The 16,643-nt window shown below is 34.2% G+C and overlaps 1 protein-coding gene across 4 annotated transcripts in view; it reads left to right on the forward strand.

Moving 5' to 3' along the window:
* Positions 1–1,255: 1,255 nt before the first annotated feature.
* Positions 1,256–16,643, forward strand: part of LOC118446885 (inactive dipeptidyl peptidase 10) — an 83,696-nt gene continuing 68,308 nt past the window's right edge. Inside the window, exons 1-2 of one of the 4 annotated variants that reach the window (XM_085655686.1) lie at positions 1,265–1,953; positions 2,029–2,168. The gene's annotated coding sequence lies outside the window, so the exon portion shown is untranslated. Of the gene's footprint in view, positions 2,169–16,643 lie in introns of all 4 variants that reach the window. The other 3 variants (XM_085655691.1, XM_085655685.1, XM_035878045.2) reach the window with 3 other exon arrangements.

Genomic DNA, 16,643 nt, shown 5'->3' on the forward strand with positions numbered 1-16,643 from the left:
TTCGAAGTGTCTAAGGTCGTAACATTTTATTACACGTCTTGACACGAAGAAGAAACGGAAGTGAAGTTAACAATAAAATAATGACGACAAGACATTCAAAGACTCGCTAATAAAAATGTATACGAGGTGAAAGATAACATCTATTTGACAAAGATCCCCCTATCGTATAATACGACATGTGACACAGTTTCTTTTCTTTTTCTTTTTTTTTTTATATTTCATAGTAAACAATGAAATGATACATTGATACCTGACATTCAGTAAAAAAAAAAAAGAAAGGAGAAAAAGATAGGTAGATATAAAGAGAGAAAGAGAGAGAGAGAGAGAGAGAGAGAGAGAGAGAAATAGTTCAACAGTAGTATACTTTAATAGGCCGATATTTTTCTTTTCTTCTTCATTGGAGAAAAGAAGGGTAGAATGTGAATCGGCAAAGCAAGGGAGACGCGTTAACGCATTTGCTCGCTGGTGAGGAGAAAGGTGGGTGTTGGGGTGGTGGTAGTCGTACACGCGCGCGCGAGAGAGAATCGGCGGAGGATATGTTGGAAGATGAACGCGAAAAGAGAGAGAGAAAGAGAGAGAGAGAGAGAGAGAGAGAGGGAAAAGGAGGAGAGGAAACTGGAAAGTGGTGCTGATGGAGGAGGTGGTGGATTGTTCAGGAACGTGTCGAAAGGGTTCGCGTGCCCGGTTATTTTTAAGAATTAAAATTGTCCGAAGGGGTACCACTTATAATCGTCAAATATAACCGAGTAAAAAAGTACGAGGAGACAGTATACAACAAGTACGTAGAAAGATTCGAAAGATATGAGAGAGAAAGAAAAAGACAGAAGAGAGAGAGAGAGAGAGAAATATAAAAAAAAGGAGGGAGAAAAAAGGGAGAAAAGAAAAAGAAAAAATGTATCATAAAGAAAGAGAGAGGGAGAGAGAGAGAGAGAGAGTAAAGGGGAAAAAAGAGGGAGGGGAATAGATTTAATGGAGGGATGGTATGTTTGGTGAAAGGGGAGAAAGATCAAATGAAAACGGAGAACTAACAGGATAAGGGGGAGAGAGAAGGAAAGAGAGAAAGACTGCGTGCGCAGTAGTAGGGATTCTGTGTAGAAAGAGATGGAAAGAGGTAGATAGATAGAGAGAGAGAGAGAGAGCGAAGGAGCGAGTGAGAGAGGGAGAAAGAGGGAGGAAGCACCAGGAGACCGAGGCTGCGGCGTAGCCTCAGTGCCGGCGCAGTGGCCGGGCCATCGTGTCCTGTGGCCAGGTTTTCGTGCTCTTCTCTTTCCACTTCTGATCCTATTGATAGTCACACACGTTCCCTGAACCAAGCATCCTTCTTGGAAAGCTTATCGCGAGTCTCCTTCGCGAGCCTCCTTCTGCCTGTCTCTTCTTCTCCTCTTCTTTTCTTTCTTCATCCTATCCTCCTTCTCCTCTTTGTCATCTTATTTCTACTTTCACCCTTCTTCCTGTCCTTTTTTTATCCCAAATTTCCCTCGGTTTTTGTCCATCCTTTCTTAAACCTTTAACTTTTCATTTTTTAACATTCCCTTTCCTTCTCTTTCTTTCTTTCTTTCTTTCTTTCTTTCTTCCTTAATTTCCTTTTTATCTTCTCACGTTCTATTTCTACGTTTACGCGATATGCACGCATAAGTACAGGACATTCGCAAGGACACACACACGTATATCGACCCAGTGCGATGCCGGACGTGGTCGGTGGTCGTCGCGACGCGATGTGAACTTCGGTGAAATAGAGAGAAGGAGGGGGAGAGAGAGAGAGAGGGAAGGAAAGAGAGGGAGGACGGATTCTTTTCCTCTTTGTCGAACATAATCTGGTGTGATTCTGGAATTTTCTTGTTTGTTCATTGTGTTCTTCAACGAATTCTTCAAGAAAGGACGGTGAACAAGCTGCAAGAGAGACTGAGATAGATAGATAGATAGATTTAATTGAGATATTACAATATCGAATAGGTACTTGTTGATAAAGGATAATAACTCGTGAAATATAGAGTGAAAGAAAAAACGTTTCTTTCTGCCGGGCAACAGCAGCCGGGAGCATCAGGGTGAAGAGGTGGGAGCCATGCCGCCCGGGCGAACTTCCCTCGAGGCAGCCAGCAGGATCGTCGAGCTACCGCCTTCCTGTCCTTCGAGACTACCAGCTGTGGTTTCTGATCGCCTCCATTGAGGTAAGTTGCGTTATGTTCTTTCGATGATTCCATCCTTCTTCTCTTCTCTCTTTTTCACTTCCCCCAACTCAACGTTTCGATTAAGTTTTGGGATAACATCGTTACGATTCAACTGAATGCAGTTCTCGATTCCTTCATTCATTTTGTATTTGTATATTTTACTTGAAGCAATCGAATGTCAAACGAGATGACAGTCTTGTCTTGTCATTTGAAAAATTATCTCGAATATGTCTGAATTTTCTAAAGTTTCTAAGATGATCTAATGGTCTAATAAATGACGATTCCATAGGGGATCTTGTTTATGAACTTTTTAAGAAAGGAATCTTGAAATTCGACGAGAGTTTTACGTTGTAAAATATTTCTTATATCTCATCAATATGCATCATGTATTATGCATTATTGCTGATATAGATTTTCCATAAATCTTCGTGTCGTGAAACTTCGGAACTTTCAAAAAAGTATCTCATAACGACGTCAACATATTTGTTATGTAACTTCAGATTTCTACGATTTTTGTTTTATATTATATATATTCTATCAATGAAGAAAATTTATAATGGTATACGTAGATCGTTAAAAAGTAGAACGTAGCTCATTGTTCGAGTATGGAAAAAAAAATATTATTGACATTTTTGTTTTAGGAAGCTCTTTCGAGAATCCTGTTTAAATTCTTCACGCGCATGACAGGTTGGACGTGCTGTTTCGCATGACGCGATGTTTAGACTGTTGTCCTTTGGTGAGCTTCCTTATACGAATAGGGTTTCGAGGATGATCGCTTGGTAACCGCGTCATCCGAGTGTGTAAGATCCTCTTGTCTCATTTTCTTTTTCTTTCTTTTCTTTCTTTTTGCATCTCGCATAAGTAATCCTTCTTAAATATACTTCAATTTTCACAATTCTTTGATCGAATAATTCATAAAATGCTCGATGGATTCTAAAACCAGTGTTTCCTCGTAGTATAAGTGCTTTACATTATGCACGTCCTCATGTTTCGCAAACACGTGTCATAAGTGTCAATCATGGTGTCACATCGACGTCCTTCGAGACTAGTTTGTAGCTAGCTTTGTACCTTTCACGATAATTATCTCGAAACTCAGCAGGATTAGCGTCACATCATATTAATTAACGATTATCATTCTCAACGTTTCTAGTTTTAGGATTGACTAATTTGTTTAAAATTTTTCAAAGACGAAACAAAAATACAAAAGACAAATGATGTTCTATCGAAAGCAAATTATATTATTAGACGAATAAGTAATAAATTATTTAAAGGATAGAAAATGTAGGTATTGTTTTCTGTCATCGTTTTCATCATGAATACTATTTCATCATACAAAACCACATCAATTTGCTTCTTACTTTTAATTAAGGTACGATCACCGATAGCTTCTTATTTAATAGACTTTTTTCGAGCAATCTAAGATCCGCTTTTGTGCGAGCTTAGATGCTTGGCTCTTAATAAAAAGGGATGGAAATTCACGACGAGACTACTTCCTCTACTCAAAGTGAACCAACGACAAATTATAATTTGCTTACAACATACATAATAATAATAATAATAATAATAATAATAATAATAATAATAATAATAATAATAATAATAATAATAATATATTATTTAATATGTAAGTACGAGACTGGATGGCGAAACATGAAAGTTAGAAAGTATAAAAGTGGACGTGAGAGTGTATCAGTGAGAACGATATAAATGGATTCGTCATGAGTAGTGAGTAGTTTATTATAAAAATTATTATCATATTCTCTATGAATTTTGTAAAAATTATAAAAGATTAGCCTGAAAGTTTTGTTAGTATTGCGTGAATTAACTAAAGAAATATTAAAGAAATGTTAAAAAGTATCAAAAAAAATTTTATTAATAGATAGATATTCATATCATATTATCATTTTATTATATTTTATATATTTAAGATAATTATTAAAATATTTTGTTTTTTTTTCTATCAAATTTATTTTTTTCATCTAAAATCTTAGATGGATATAGATGCAAATACGAGAGATATTTAGTTAATTAAATTAGTCTCGTTGTAATCGACGAGATAAGATCGGTCGAAGATCTCAGGGATTTTCTATCCAGATAAAAAGAAACGAATTCGATAGTACGATTAGATATCTCTGTTACGGAATCTTCTTTTCCATGAGTGACTTTAAAATTCTCTTTATACATGTTCGACTAAAAAAGAATAATTAATCGAGTGCTCTTTCGGTATTCTTTTGAATGATTCAACGAATAATAGTTAAGTAGGTATCCATGTATTAATCAAGACAGAAAATCTGTGAACACGTAACGACGTGATTTCTCTAAATCTGTAGTCTTTGCTCGTATTACGTTCTGAATGATTGACACAGTAATAGATTGCGTGTATGAAAGCTCGTAGATCATAGCTTACAATTTTTCCTTTTAAACTTACACGCTATCTTTTAATCTCATCGAAGAACTCATTAATCGAGAAAAATTTTTTTATTAGAATAAATGAGATCCATTAACAATGCCTTAAATGTAATAATCATGATCAAATTAACCAGGAATTTCTGTTTTATTGTAACGATTACACGTTTCATCGTATGTGTTACAAAATGTGATTATTAATTCCACCTATGACATCCATTACTTGCAACCAAGGCAATGTTTCTAATCCCGCATTATGCCAGTATGATTTACATTAGAAACAGACTTTAATTCAATTCGGAATTAATACAATGATTATTATATATTAGAGCATTTGTTAAAATCATCTTTAATGTTTAAATATTCGATCATAGATCATCGAGCCATGTTCGATTATAATTTCAATAGATCTGTGGATTTTTTCTCCTATTATTGGATCAAATCAGCAGGTGAGATGGGATGGGTTGAATTGGGTTGGAGAAACCCGAGCTGGAAATTAAATCGGTCGAATTGGCAAATGAGTTTGGCAAATTTGCTAATCGGAGGAGACTCTACGTACGATGTGTTAATCTCACGGCTTCAATTTTCGATTTCGAGTATCCACGCGTACATGCGTATCACTCTCTAGTTGTTTTCATTTCTATCTCTTTCTCTATCCGTCTCTTCAATTCTTGTATCTATGTGTACGCACTTTGTATCCGCAAATTGTTAAACCTCCTCTATAATCGCTTGTTAGGGCGAAAATGGATGGTCGATTGTGCGGTAATAGTTACGTAGCTGAGGAAGAGAGACAGTGAGAGAGAGAGAGAGAGAGAGAGAGAGAGAGAGAGGAAATTAAAACTAAACGAAATTCAAGAGAACTATTGTGAAGATTAATAATAATTAGAAGCGCCAAGAAATCTGTCTCTCTTTCTCTCTCTCTCTCTCTCTCTCTCTCTTTCTTTCAACGAACCGTGCTAATTATAAGTCCAAGAAAAGAGGATTCTCACTGTTTTTTATTATATCCATTTTCTTCCGAACGTTAAGCAATCTTCCTTTCGCTTTTTAATTTCCTCTGGCGTAAGTTAATAGGGTTAAGACAGGCATAGATGCATAAACGATTTCTCGCGGTTATAACTGTTTCCTATTTTCTTCTTAAAACTTACCATTAAGAGATTAAAGTTAGAGGATAAATACGTTTACGATCCATTTAATATATCATCCTTTGAGATTTATCATATCTGGTAATCATTTCTCTTGTCATTGAAATCTTGAAGAGATAACTCGTTAAAAAAAATTTCTCCAATTTTTTTTTTCTTTTCTTTTCTTTTTTTTTTTTTTCTTTTGGTACAAAATCGAAGTATCCAGAGCGATTGAACGATTTAACACTTATACTAACTACTTGCACGCGATTTATCTCTTCGATCGTCAAAGGTTCCTTTGTTCGCACTATTCCGAATTATATCGCCAGTGATAAAATGTTGGTGGTGGTGTTGGTGACTCCGATTCGAAAAACTCTTGATTAAAGAATGTCTTAGGTATTATTCGAAGTATAAAAGACTCGCCTTGTTGGTGAGACCTTTGTTATCTTTACGAGGACTCTTGAGATTTCGTGAAAGCATCTGAGTTTCATGTAAGAAACAAAGAAGGAAAACGATGCTGGAAGTTAGAGGCGAGAGAGAGAGAGAGAGAGAGAGAGCAAGTGAGTGGGCAAACTTAAAAGGAAAAGAGAGAATCAGAAAAGAGAAACAGGAAAAGAGAGAGAGAGAGAGAGAGAGAAAGTTCTTATTTTATCACTCTTTTTCTTTTTTCTTTTTTCTTTTTTCTTTCACTTTAATATGAAAAAAGTACGAATGAATTTGCTTTGTCGATTCTCGCACGATATAAGACTGAAATTTTTGTTTGTTTCGCGAGTTTATGATTTTAAAATATTGAATAAGAATAGAAAGTTAATTTTTGCTACTTCATTTCTCTCTTTTTCTTTGTTTTTGTTTTGTATTAAATATGCATTCAAGCTGAGCGAAAGTTTATGGAAACGAGTCCAAAATTCGTCGTTAGCGATAATTAATTATTTTACTATCTCTGTAGAGAAGAAAGATTACTATGGAGAAAGTTTAAACAGCGATACGAACGACTGCTCTGATTATACAACTTCGGTCCTACCTACATATACTTCATTCCGTACTACGAGGAAGTACTATGTCTACCAGAGAATAGATTCCCATTATTCACAATCTCGATGTTGAGAGACACTTCCAAATCGATATCAGTGGTTTCAAATGAATTTAACTAGAATGGCGTGCATCTAGATAGTATAATCCATTTCAAATGAGTCATTTACTTTTTCTGAAATAATTTTTCAATATTAACGCGGACCGATTATATCGGAATGGAATTCGATTTGATCTATCAATCATTTTATATTATCATATTTTTTTTTTTTTTTTTATTAAGTAATACATTTCATAAATAATCGAAAATCTGTCAAACTTATCGAAATTTCGTTTTGTTCTATCGATACGTTCGTTGGTAAAAAAATAAAAAGAAAAAAGAAAAATATAGAAAAAATTCATTAAATTCCTCTCGAATATAAAAAAAAAATTCAGTTTTATTCATTATTTGGAAAAAAGGAATACACGTTGATTGTGAAAAATCACGTGTTACGATAATAACGTTCACATAATCACGATAATATAGCATCAAGGCAATTCGATGATGTGAGTTTGTCCTTAACATTTAAGTCAGTTATATTTGTTTATTCAAAAAGAATTCACAAAATAAGACTTTTGGAATTTCTCCTTCGACCACTATTAATTTTCTGCATCACGCTGTCACCAGTAGTTCGATCAACTGAGCAAACGAGAGAGTAATAACTTTCTTTGTGTATTCTGTAGAACGACGAAAATTGCTCGACAGTAGGGTGTCCTCTCTCTCTCTCTCTCTTTCTCTATATATACGAGCAAATCTGGATGGAGCGTTTCTCTACTCACTGAATTTTAGTAAATTTGTTAGTAACTTCGTCATGTTCTTTTACTTTTTAGGAGAAACAACTTCTCGGTGAACTAACTTCTTCCTCGAGTTTCTTGCAAAAACACATGACACACAACTTTAGCGTGAATTAATGAGAAAAAAAAAATATGTATACTGAATTATGAAGCTGACTTTAAAAAAGGATATTGGATCGATACGATGATTGTGTTCAACTATTTGCTGTTGTTGTTGTTGTTCGGACGTAATCTGTTGTTAGGACGAATTCTCAGGGAGCATCGACAAGAACCATGTATCGTAACATTTCCTACGGATACGAGATAACACCAATGACGGTGTAGGGAGGATCGTTTGACAGTGAAACAATGGATGTTTCTCGGATGAATCCGATGGGACGTAATAACGTAAACTGGAGAAACAGACCGTATTAGGATGGACGAGATCAATAAGAGATTTTGTTTAAACTAAGGGATTCAGCTGTAAAAGGGTTCAGAGCGACGATAAATCTGCTGATCTTATATACACATACGTATGTTTTTTCATCCATGAAAGAATTTATGTATATATATATATATATATATTTGTGTGTATATAAATACTGTCTAAATCCAAAGTATAAAATCATGCAAATACATGAAGAATGTTGTTAGAAAGGAGCTATAAAGTAAATCTTTTTGTCAAACATGCATTAGAAATTCTTGCGATTAAGGGATTTTCATTTAAAAACATTTGGTCGGCAAACGAATGGAAAACACTTGTTCTACATTCGAATGGTTTATGAAGTTGCCTACGACTTTCATATTCACTCGCAGGATTTCCTCAGTCCGTGACCGTAAGAGCGAAATTCTCTCATCAAATATGGCAACCAACGAGTTTGTACTGATTTTAGCTAATCTCCATTTTCACTACATTCTCCTACGTTATTTACGTAGGTGGCTTATTGTATCGTTAAAGAAAACAATTAGTTACAACAGTTGACAACATTGGGACGTTCGATCGGAATGTCTTCTAACTTAAATGAATGAACGACAGTAAACACAATATTAATTGGCAGCTAATTAAGGGTATGCGGAAAGCCGATATTTCGTACTCGGGTAGGATCAGGGATTTTCGGATCGGATCGACATTCCCAAATTCTGCAATATTTCTCAACCCAAAATCGCAGCTACCCGAACTTTATAAACTTTCGATATCCCAACCCGATATCCCGACCAGATTCGTATACTCGCTAAGTCTTCACTGCAGTTAAGCGTAGCACCATAAATTGCTGTAACACAGGAACGAACTACATTTACACTATGAACTACTTTTATTGGATTCATTTACGCGTAACTCAAGAAATAACATTATTCCATATGGTCCACCAAAGAGAATAAATTATTAATTATTATCGAACACGATCAAGATCAATTAATATAAGTTCGAACAAATTTGCATCTTCTCATTTTTATCAATTTTTAACTCGAAACAAATTATTTTATTATTCCTTCCAGTTAAATATTTTGATCGATAACAAACTTTGAATTTATTTTTCTTTCTCGATAGGATTCGACTTTCCGGTTGGCGTTGTTCCGTATTTATCTTATTGCAAAACGATTCGTTATTTTAGCAAGTAGTAATGGCCGTCCTTAGAAATCGATGTCCAGCCTAGTAACGGAATAAATATTTTCTCGTATATTCGAGCGTGAAAAAAAGTAGTAGTTGAACTATTTTGCGAATCTAATATATTTGCGAATGAGGAGAAAGATAGGAAGAAAAGGAAGAAAAAAATATATCGAAATGATGTTTATGATAGGCGAAACACGATGAAAAGTTTCAGTCGGATCAATAGCGGTATAACACAACCCATCAGCCTCAACCAGCTACGGTTTACGTTAACGATTCAATTTTTCCTGGGTAAAAATCCTATTCAGTTGGTGGTTGCACTCACGCGAACTCTATCGAAAACTTTCGCTACCGGTCACGGATTCTTTCAGTTTTCCAATGTGAATTTTCACGGATAGATTTTATTTTAAATTTCGTTCCTCTCTCAGTTTTAATTATTGTTGTTATTACGAGAGTGCGAAGTACAGAGCGGAAATTTTATTTTATTTTTATCTTTTTTTTTTTTCTTTTTTTTTTTTTTAATCGTTCGTCTCTCATCTACTTTCGTAGTTTTATATTGTCATTGTAATTCGCTCGAAAATACTTCCATTTTGTGATTACTTTTGAATCTTTTTGATCCTTTATCTCTTTCTCTTTCTATTTCCTGCATGCAAATTTAAATCGCAATTCTAGAAATGATATAAAATACATAACTACATTAAATAACTACATACATACTATGCTAAAGATTATAGGGAAAATATTTTTGTAAGGTGATTTTATCCAATCGATTGAGTATCGAATCGAATATGTGAAATAACGTATATCTTTCCACTAAATCGCCATATTTTCGAAAAAGTTATGATTATGACGATCGATATTATAAAGTAATCGTGTTCTTTTTCAAAAACAACAGAGAGAATATCTTAAAAGACTGAATTTCAAGTAATTACTATGATCACAATGGCCAGTGATTTTCGTTACGCAAAACCTTTGATATTTTACTCAGGACTCATTACTTTATTTGCATGAAATTTTGTTGTAAAAATAAGAGAGAGAAAGAGAGAACAATCAAGAATATGAGTGTGCAGCAGAAAGCAGGTTCAAGGGTAGAATTTGAAAACGCTGACCGTCTGACTTTTTAATTCTTCCAATCCCCTATTTTGCTTGGAAATTCGTCGGTAATTTTCTCCTTTATCATTTCATACTTTTTCCACGTATTATTTTATTTAATGATCCTATATTTTTACGAGAATCACTATTTCGGTAATTATTATATACATATATATGTGTGTGTGTGTGTGTGTGTGTGGCATAAAATTCATTTATACTTTTTTTTTTGTATTTTCTTTTTTTTTCTTTTTTTTTTTCTTAGCTCCGAAACCAGAGAAAATCATTTAATTTAGGTCGAAGCCTTTTTCTTTTTGCTTCTACTCGCGTTTGCGTTTTCATCATCAAAGGACCTAGCACGATAAATAGAACGAAGATAGTGTTAAAACGGAAAATTTATTTCGATAACGATCGTTCATTCTTATAAAACCATTGATTTGCTTATCGTCGATGTAACGCCCTTTTCGCAAACTTTTCCGATATTTCCAATTTAAAAAAGCTCGATAATGGAGGCGGCATAAAAGTGAGGGAGACCTCAAGTCTTCAACGCTTCGATTAAATTTGTAAAGTTTCGCTTCGTTTCTATGTCGTTAGAGCTTCATGTAGCCTTTTCCAATGCTTTTGAGCTTATTTCCCGCTATTTCGAAGCTTTCGTTAACGGGGAAGACTTATCCGATTCGATTCATCGTAATTCGTATTATGACGTATTTTTACAAACTCCTTCAAGCTCCTTCAAGCTTTTCTTTCGAGGTTCTTCTTGTACAGTTCTTTTTTTTTTCTTTTTTTTAATGAAAACGAAAATGAAGATAGACAAGAAGAAATGAAGAGAAATGAAAGAATGGACAAGAATTATTAATTTGCGAGTAAAAGTTTTAATAACTATATAATACGTAACAGATATTATAGTTTATGAAACGTAGGTTATATACAATGTGATTATTTCTCTTTCTCTCTCTCTCTCTCTCCTTGCTATTCTTTTCGTTGGACAATGTATTCGGTAGTTTGAATATACGTTACGAATTATTTGCCATTTGTTATTTCACAGTGTCGACCCCCTTTCTAAATCTCTCGATTCTCTCGTATACAACAACGATATTTACCTGTTCGATATTTCAATATTTCGTATTAAACGGTCTGGTTCGATTTTTCAAGCGTTCTAAACGATTTTCACCAACATTTCCATACTCCTATACTCCATACTCCTCGTTTTATTCGCAAACGAGATCTTATTCTCGTTTATCGTTGCTCTTAAAAGAGTTCATTTATTTGAATCGCTTTACTACGCTCCAGCATCGAATAACATTGAATATTCGCAGACCCTTTTTTTCTTTTTTTTTTTTTTTTTTTGAAGACACCCCCAAACAACGTGTAACAATAAAAATTAAGAACTTATTATTAGACCAGGTCAACAGGTGAATCGATTTCGAAAGACATTCGTAATTAATAATGAGTGTCGATCAATATTAATAACGTCGTGTGGAATGTTCATTCTGTAAAAAGATTACTTATTTTATGAGGTTATAGGGTGGAAATAATGACACGAAGAAGAGGAAAAATATCCAGTTCAGTTTTCTTTCTCTTTCTTTCTCTTCTTTTTTCTAGATTTCCATTTTTCTTTCTCAGGTCACATAGTGTCGGTTAAAAAGGACGAAAAATGCCACATCGTTAGAGTAGTATGTGGTATCAACGAAGTATCCTTCAAGAAAGGACTTCAGTGGTAAGATGGAATAAAAAAAAAAAAAAGAAAGAAAAAAAGAAAAAAAATGAGATAAATTGGATGAAAGCAAAATGTTGTATCACATCGTTACATTTTTATTTATTTCGTTGAGCATACTCACGCAGGATTACGTTATTTTCAACCTAACTGTGTTTCATATATGACTATGTGCATATATCTCATTATTTTTATCAAGGGAATAGGTTTTTCTTTGATGGGAAAATTTTAAAATTTCAAAGGAAATCAGTAGGTACGAAAAAGCAATTGATGTTTTTTTTTTAGATATGCTAGTACTCGTTACTGAAATGACTTTGTAAAAACAATTCTCTGAATTAGAAGATAATAAAATTTATAGGATGTTAGCGTTAAGCTATTCAGGAAATGTAAATTTATCTCAAGAATGGTAATCAGTGAGAACAATTAAAAAAACTTACCACCATTTAATTTGGAACACAATGAACATTGTTGATTTATGAAACTTCTCTTAACTTCTTACTTTAGCATAAAGTTTTTCATACATTTGGGTATGAAATTAGAAGTATTATTTTGAAATTCATAAAAGTAATTTTATCTTAAAAAAAATGTAATTTTTCTATCCACATACAACATAACTTTCATACTGAATAAAATTTAAGTTTACAAAAGTTCAAACAAAATTGAAAACTCAATTTGTTGAAAAGCTCCTTAGATAAAAATATATATCTAAGTATATTTTTGATGAAATGTGGTAATACTTTAAAGCGTACCTATTTACCATTTATATATTCTTACCTTTAACCGGATAGTTCTAAAAGTATCGTTTTAAAATCTAGCATACGATACGAGAAAAAGAAAGAATTAGAGAGAGAAAGAGAGAGAGAGAGAGAGAGAGAGAGAGAGAGAGAGAGAGAGACAGAGAGAAAGAGAGAAAGAGAAACAAAGAGAAAGAGAAAGAGAAAGAAAAAGAGAGAGAAAGAGAAGCGTCGGAAACGAATATGACAGCGGCACAAAGCCGTAGCACATGGAACGAGTCATTTTTCGGTGCTGCTGCAATTTAATCTTTCGACAAATGACCATGCCTCCAAATCACAATGCGTGTAATAAATTCGTGGCGCGTATTACGTAGCTCACATACCTATGTATCTCTGTATGCCTGGGGTTACATATGTTCATAGAGAGGCTCAATGCTGGTGGTGTTCACCATTCGACCCTTTTAAATTTGTCCAGTACAACTACGACGCTTTTAATCGGTGACGACGAACATCGTTGACCTCCTTCAAAGGGATACCGCTATTAAAATTGACTGGTGAACCATGAACTCGACATAGTTCCGTTGCCGATTCTCTCTTCATCCCGGTCCTCGATTTTTAACTCTTTTATAAAGGTACACCTTTTCATGAAATTTTTTTGGAGAAGAAACAAAAAGAGAAAGAATGAGAGAGATAGATAGATAGAGAGAGAGAGAGAGAGAGAGAGAGAGAGAGAGAGAGAAACAGAGATTGAATATATGTAGTTAGTTTTGCTCTTTGACGCGAATGTTCCGTTCGAAAATAACGATTTTTTCACTCTATTACCATCTTCAAAATCGTCATTAAAATCATAGTAAACTTTTCTCTTGCTATAGTATGAGAGGTAGATTGTAGGATATGTTTCTTTTTTTTCTCTTGTTTTCTTATTTTTCTTTTCTTTTCTTTTCTTTCTTTTTGATCATCGAAAGTAAAAATGATATACTTTAATATTTATTTCTTACAATTATTTATCGCCGAGTAAAATAATAATAGGGATCGCCTATTGAACAGTTGACGCTTTTCGTTCGAATAAATTTTCCGGAACAAAGGAGCTACACTTTATACATTTCGTGATAATAGATATATTTTTCCAATTGGTAGTCGATATCTGAAAGTCGCTGCCTCCGCAGCCGCTATTCGCGTACACTTGATTGCGTTCCATTGATTTCGACGAATTTGCGAACGCTGCAGGATCTTCGTGTTTCCCGCGAATCGAATTAATGTCTTCTGCCAGACATAGAGATCGATTGCCGAGTGCGAACAGACAAATTCTTTCCTTTTATATCCTTTCATTGCGAAACGTTTTATTCAATGCTAATACATTTATGCATCTTGTAGGAATCGATTGGAGAACATCGATGGGATGAGATCTTCTTGTTGACACAATCGGTAAGCACCGAAGCAATCCAACGGAAACAATTTTCGTTGAGAAATAGCGTCGGCCTGCGAAACTCGATCGATTTGATCGTGTTGGTTTTGTATCTCTTGTATCTCAAGTGAACAGACAGAGACCGAGGACTTGAAGGAAAAAACAAGGAGGGAGGGAGAGAGAGAGAGAATCCAGATTGTTGATTCAGTAACTCACGAATTCTTTCTTGTTACGATGCACGTAGACCTCGATCGAACTTCTGTTTCAACATCGACCATCGAAAAATCGTTTCTGCCGAATACCGAACGTTGTCGTAGTAGTGCACATCGAGAGTAGAAAATAAAGACGAACGCGGCCGGAAAATTCTTTGGAAGACGAAAAAGACGAATGCTTGTAGTACCTGAGAACGTAACGGAATACTGGCTATTTTAAAACTCGACGTGAGAGGAATTTAAATTGTAAAGGAATTGTAAAGAACTAAGAGTAAAAGATAGAATAGTTAACTGTTTTAAAGGAACAATAAATTTGTATTAAAAATTTTATTATTTCCATTTGGCTTCTGTGAAAGTCTCCCTTCTGCAGGTTCTTCGTATAGAAATTGATAACAAAAGGTTGAAGTTAATGATATAGAAAAGGTATAGATAGGTATATGACGTTTCGTGAACCATAAATTCATCCTTTAATAATAAGTAATTATACTGTGAAAATGTTTCATTTAGAGAAGAGTATGTTGTATTCACGCTACAACGACTAAGACCGAATTGGTCTTGTTGTGAGAAGACCACTCTGTGGCCAGAATCTGGCCAAAGAGACCACAAATCCTATTATGCATCTATGCTGAACGTTGCAAAACGTATATATATATGTATGTGTATGTGTCTGTGTGTGTATGTGTGTGTATTATTAATAATAATAATTCTTTAGAAAGGGATATGAAAAAAAACTGAAATATTAAAGAAATAATTCTTTCGTTCTTCTCGTTCGTAAATCAAATTATCTTTGATTCTTCTCGAATTAGTATAGTAAACTTTTGATCGAATTTACTTTTTTTCTTTCTTGTTTTTTTTTCCCCCTCTTAAAAACATGTACGTTCGAGTAGAGTACTTGAAAGTTTACAAATTTTCTTCCTATTCATTCGTTCGACTTTCCTCTTTCGAATGAAATTCGTCTATTTTATATTTTCGAAACGTGGGAAAAGTTATACTTGAATTAAGGCCCGACTCGAAAAACGACAAGAAATTTTTTTCACGGTAGGGAAAGAGTTAAGCTGAGAAAAGAGGTTAACGATCTCGTTTCTTCGTTAGAATGCACGATGAATATGTCAGCCATTCTCTGCGGCAGATGTATTTTCACGAAACTTGTCTTCCTTAGTACCACCACCACTAGCAGTTACGTCTTCGTGCGAGAAATAAGAACTTATCCTGCAGGCTGCTAGAGTTTCTTTTTCTTTCTTTTTTCTTTCTTCTTTTTTCTTTCTTCTTTTCTCTTTTTTTTTTTTTTTTTTTTGAACTTATCCGCATACGTGGATAATATTTCTTTGGAGAGAAGAATTCCAACCAGATTACCGAAATTCCATTCTCTTTTCCCTTTATTAAAACGTCTAATTAAACTTATTTACTAACTTATTAATTATTCACTTAATTTATATACCACACAAAGTTATATAATTATGACGAAGAATTAGCTTCTTAATTATTTTTAATATGTAATTTATCATTTATATACTCGCTAATATTTATTGAAAATTTTATATTATTGATAAGCGTAATGCAGATAAATTAAAAGATACAAATAAATTACGTGAATTGTTACGTGAAATTCTGTGAAAAAATGAACGTTATTTCTATGATTAAATTAGCGTTAAAGAAAAAACAAAGAAAAAAATGCTTCACAATTAATTCTCAAAGCATCGTGACAAACTGGGCGATTTTGGCATGGAGTTTCCAACCTGAGCAGAGAGATCTTTCTTCTTTGAGTGGTGTTCGATCACGTTGCAAAACGGGAGAAGATTAATTCGAGAAACGCTCTCATTGTCAGATGCTGGGTAACGAGGATAAAGGATTTCCTAATTAATTCTTCTCGCGCTATTTCTCTCTATTTCCTTCTTCTCTCTCTCTCTCTCTCTCTCTCTCTCTCTCTCTCTCTTATCTATTTTCTACGACAGAGAAATTTTGTAAATCTACGTGTGACCTTAATCTAAAAATGTTAATGTAAAAGTGAAATGTATTGCATCAAAGCTACATCATTGATTTTTAAAGTTTTCAAGCTTTACGTACCGTATTCGTATCCACTAGCTATACTTTTATTTCTCACGTTACACGAGATTACATTGCTACTGGTTTAAAAAGAATGAATGTAATGTTAAAGAGAGAGTGAAAGAGAGAGAGAGAAGAGAGAAAAGATATACAGAGATAGGGCACGTAGTCATCAATTTGGTGGAACATGCAGCCGGAAGCGTCGAGTACTCGTCATTCGGAGTATTCCATCGCGTTCCCGGAGAATTCAGATTCCAGAGAGCGGCGAGCGTATATAATTTACCTGCAGCTTCCTACGGA

Source organism: Vespa mandarinia, chromosome 3 (assembly GCF_050613455.1).
Source record: "Vespa mandarinia isolate Hongniang chromosome 3, ASM5061345v1, whole genome shotgun sequence".
NCBI classification, from domain to species: Eukaryota; Metazoa; Arthropoda; class Insecta; order Hymenoptera; family Vespidae; genus Vespa; species Vespa mandarinia.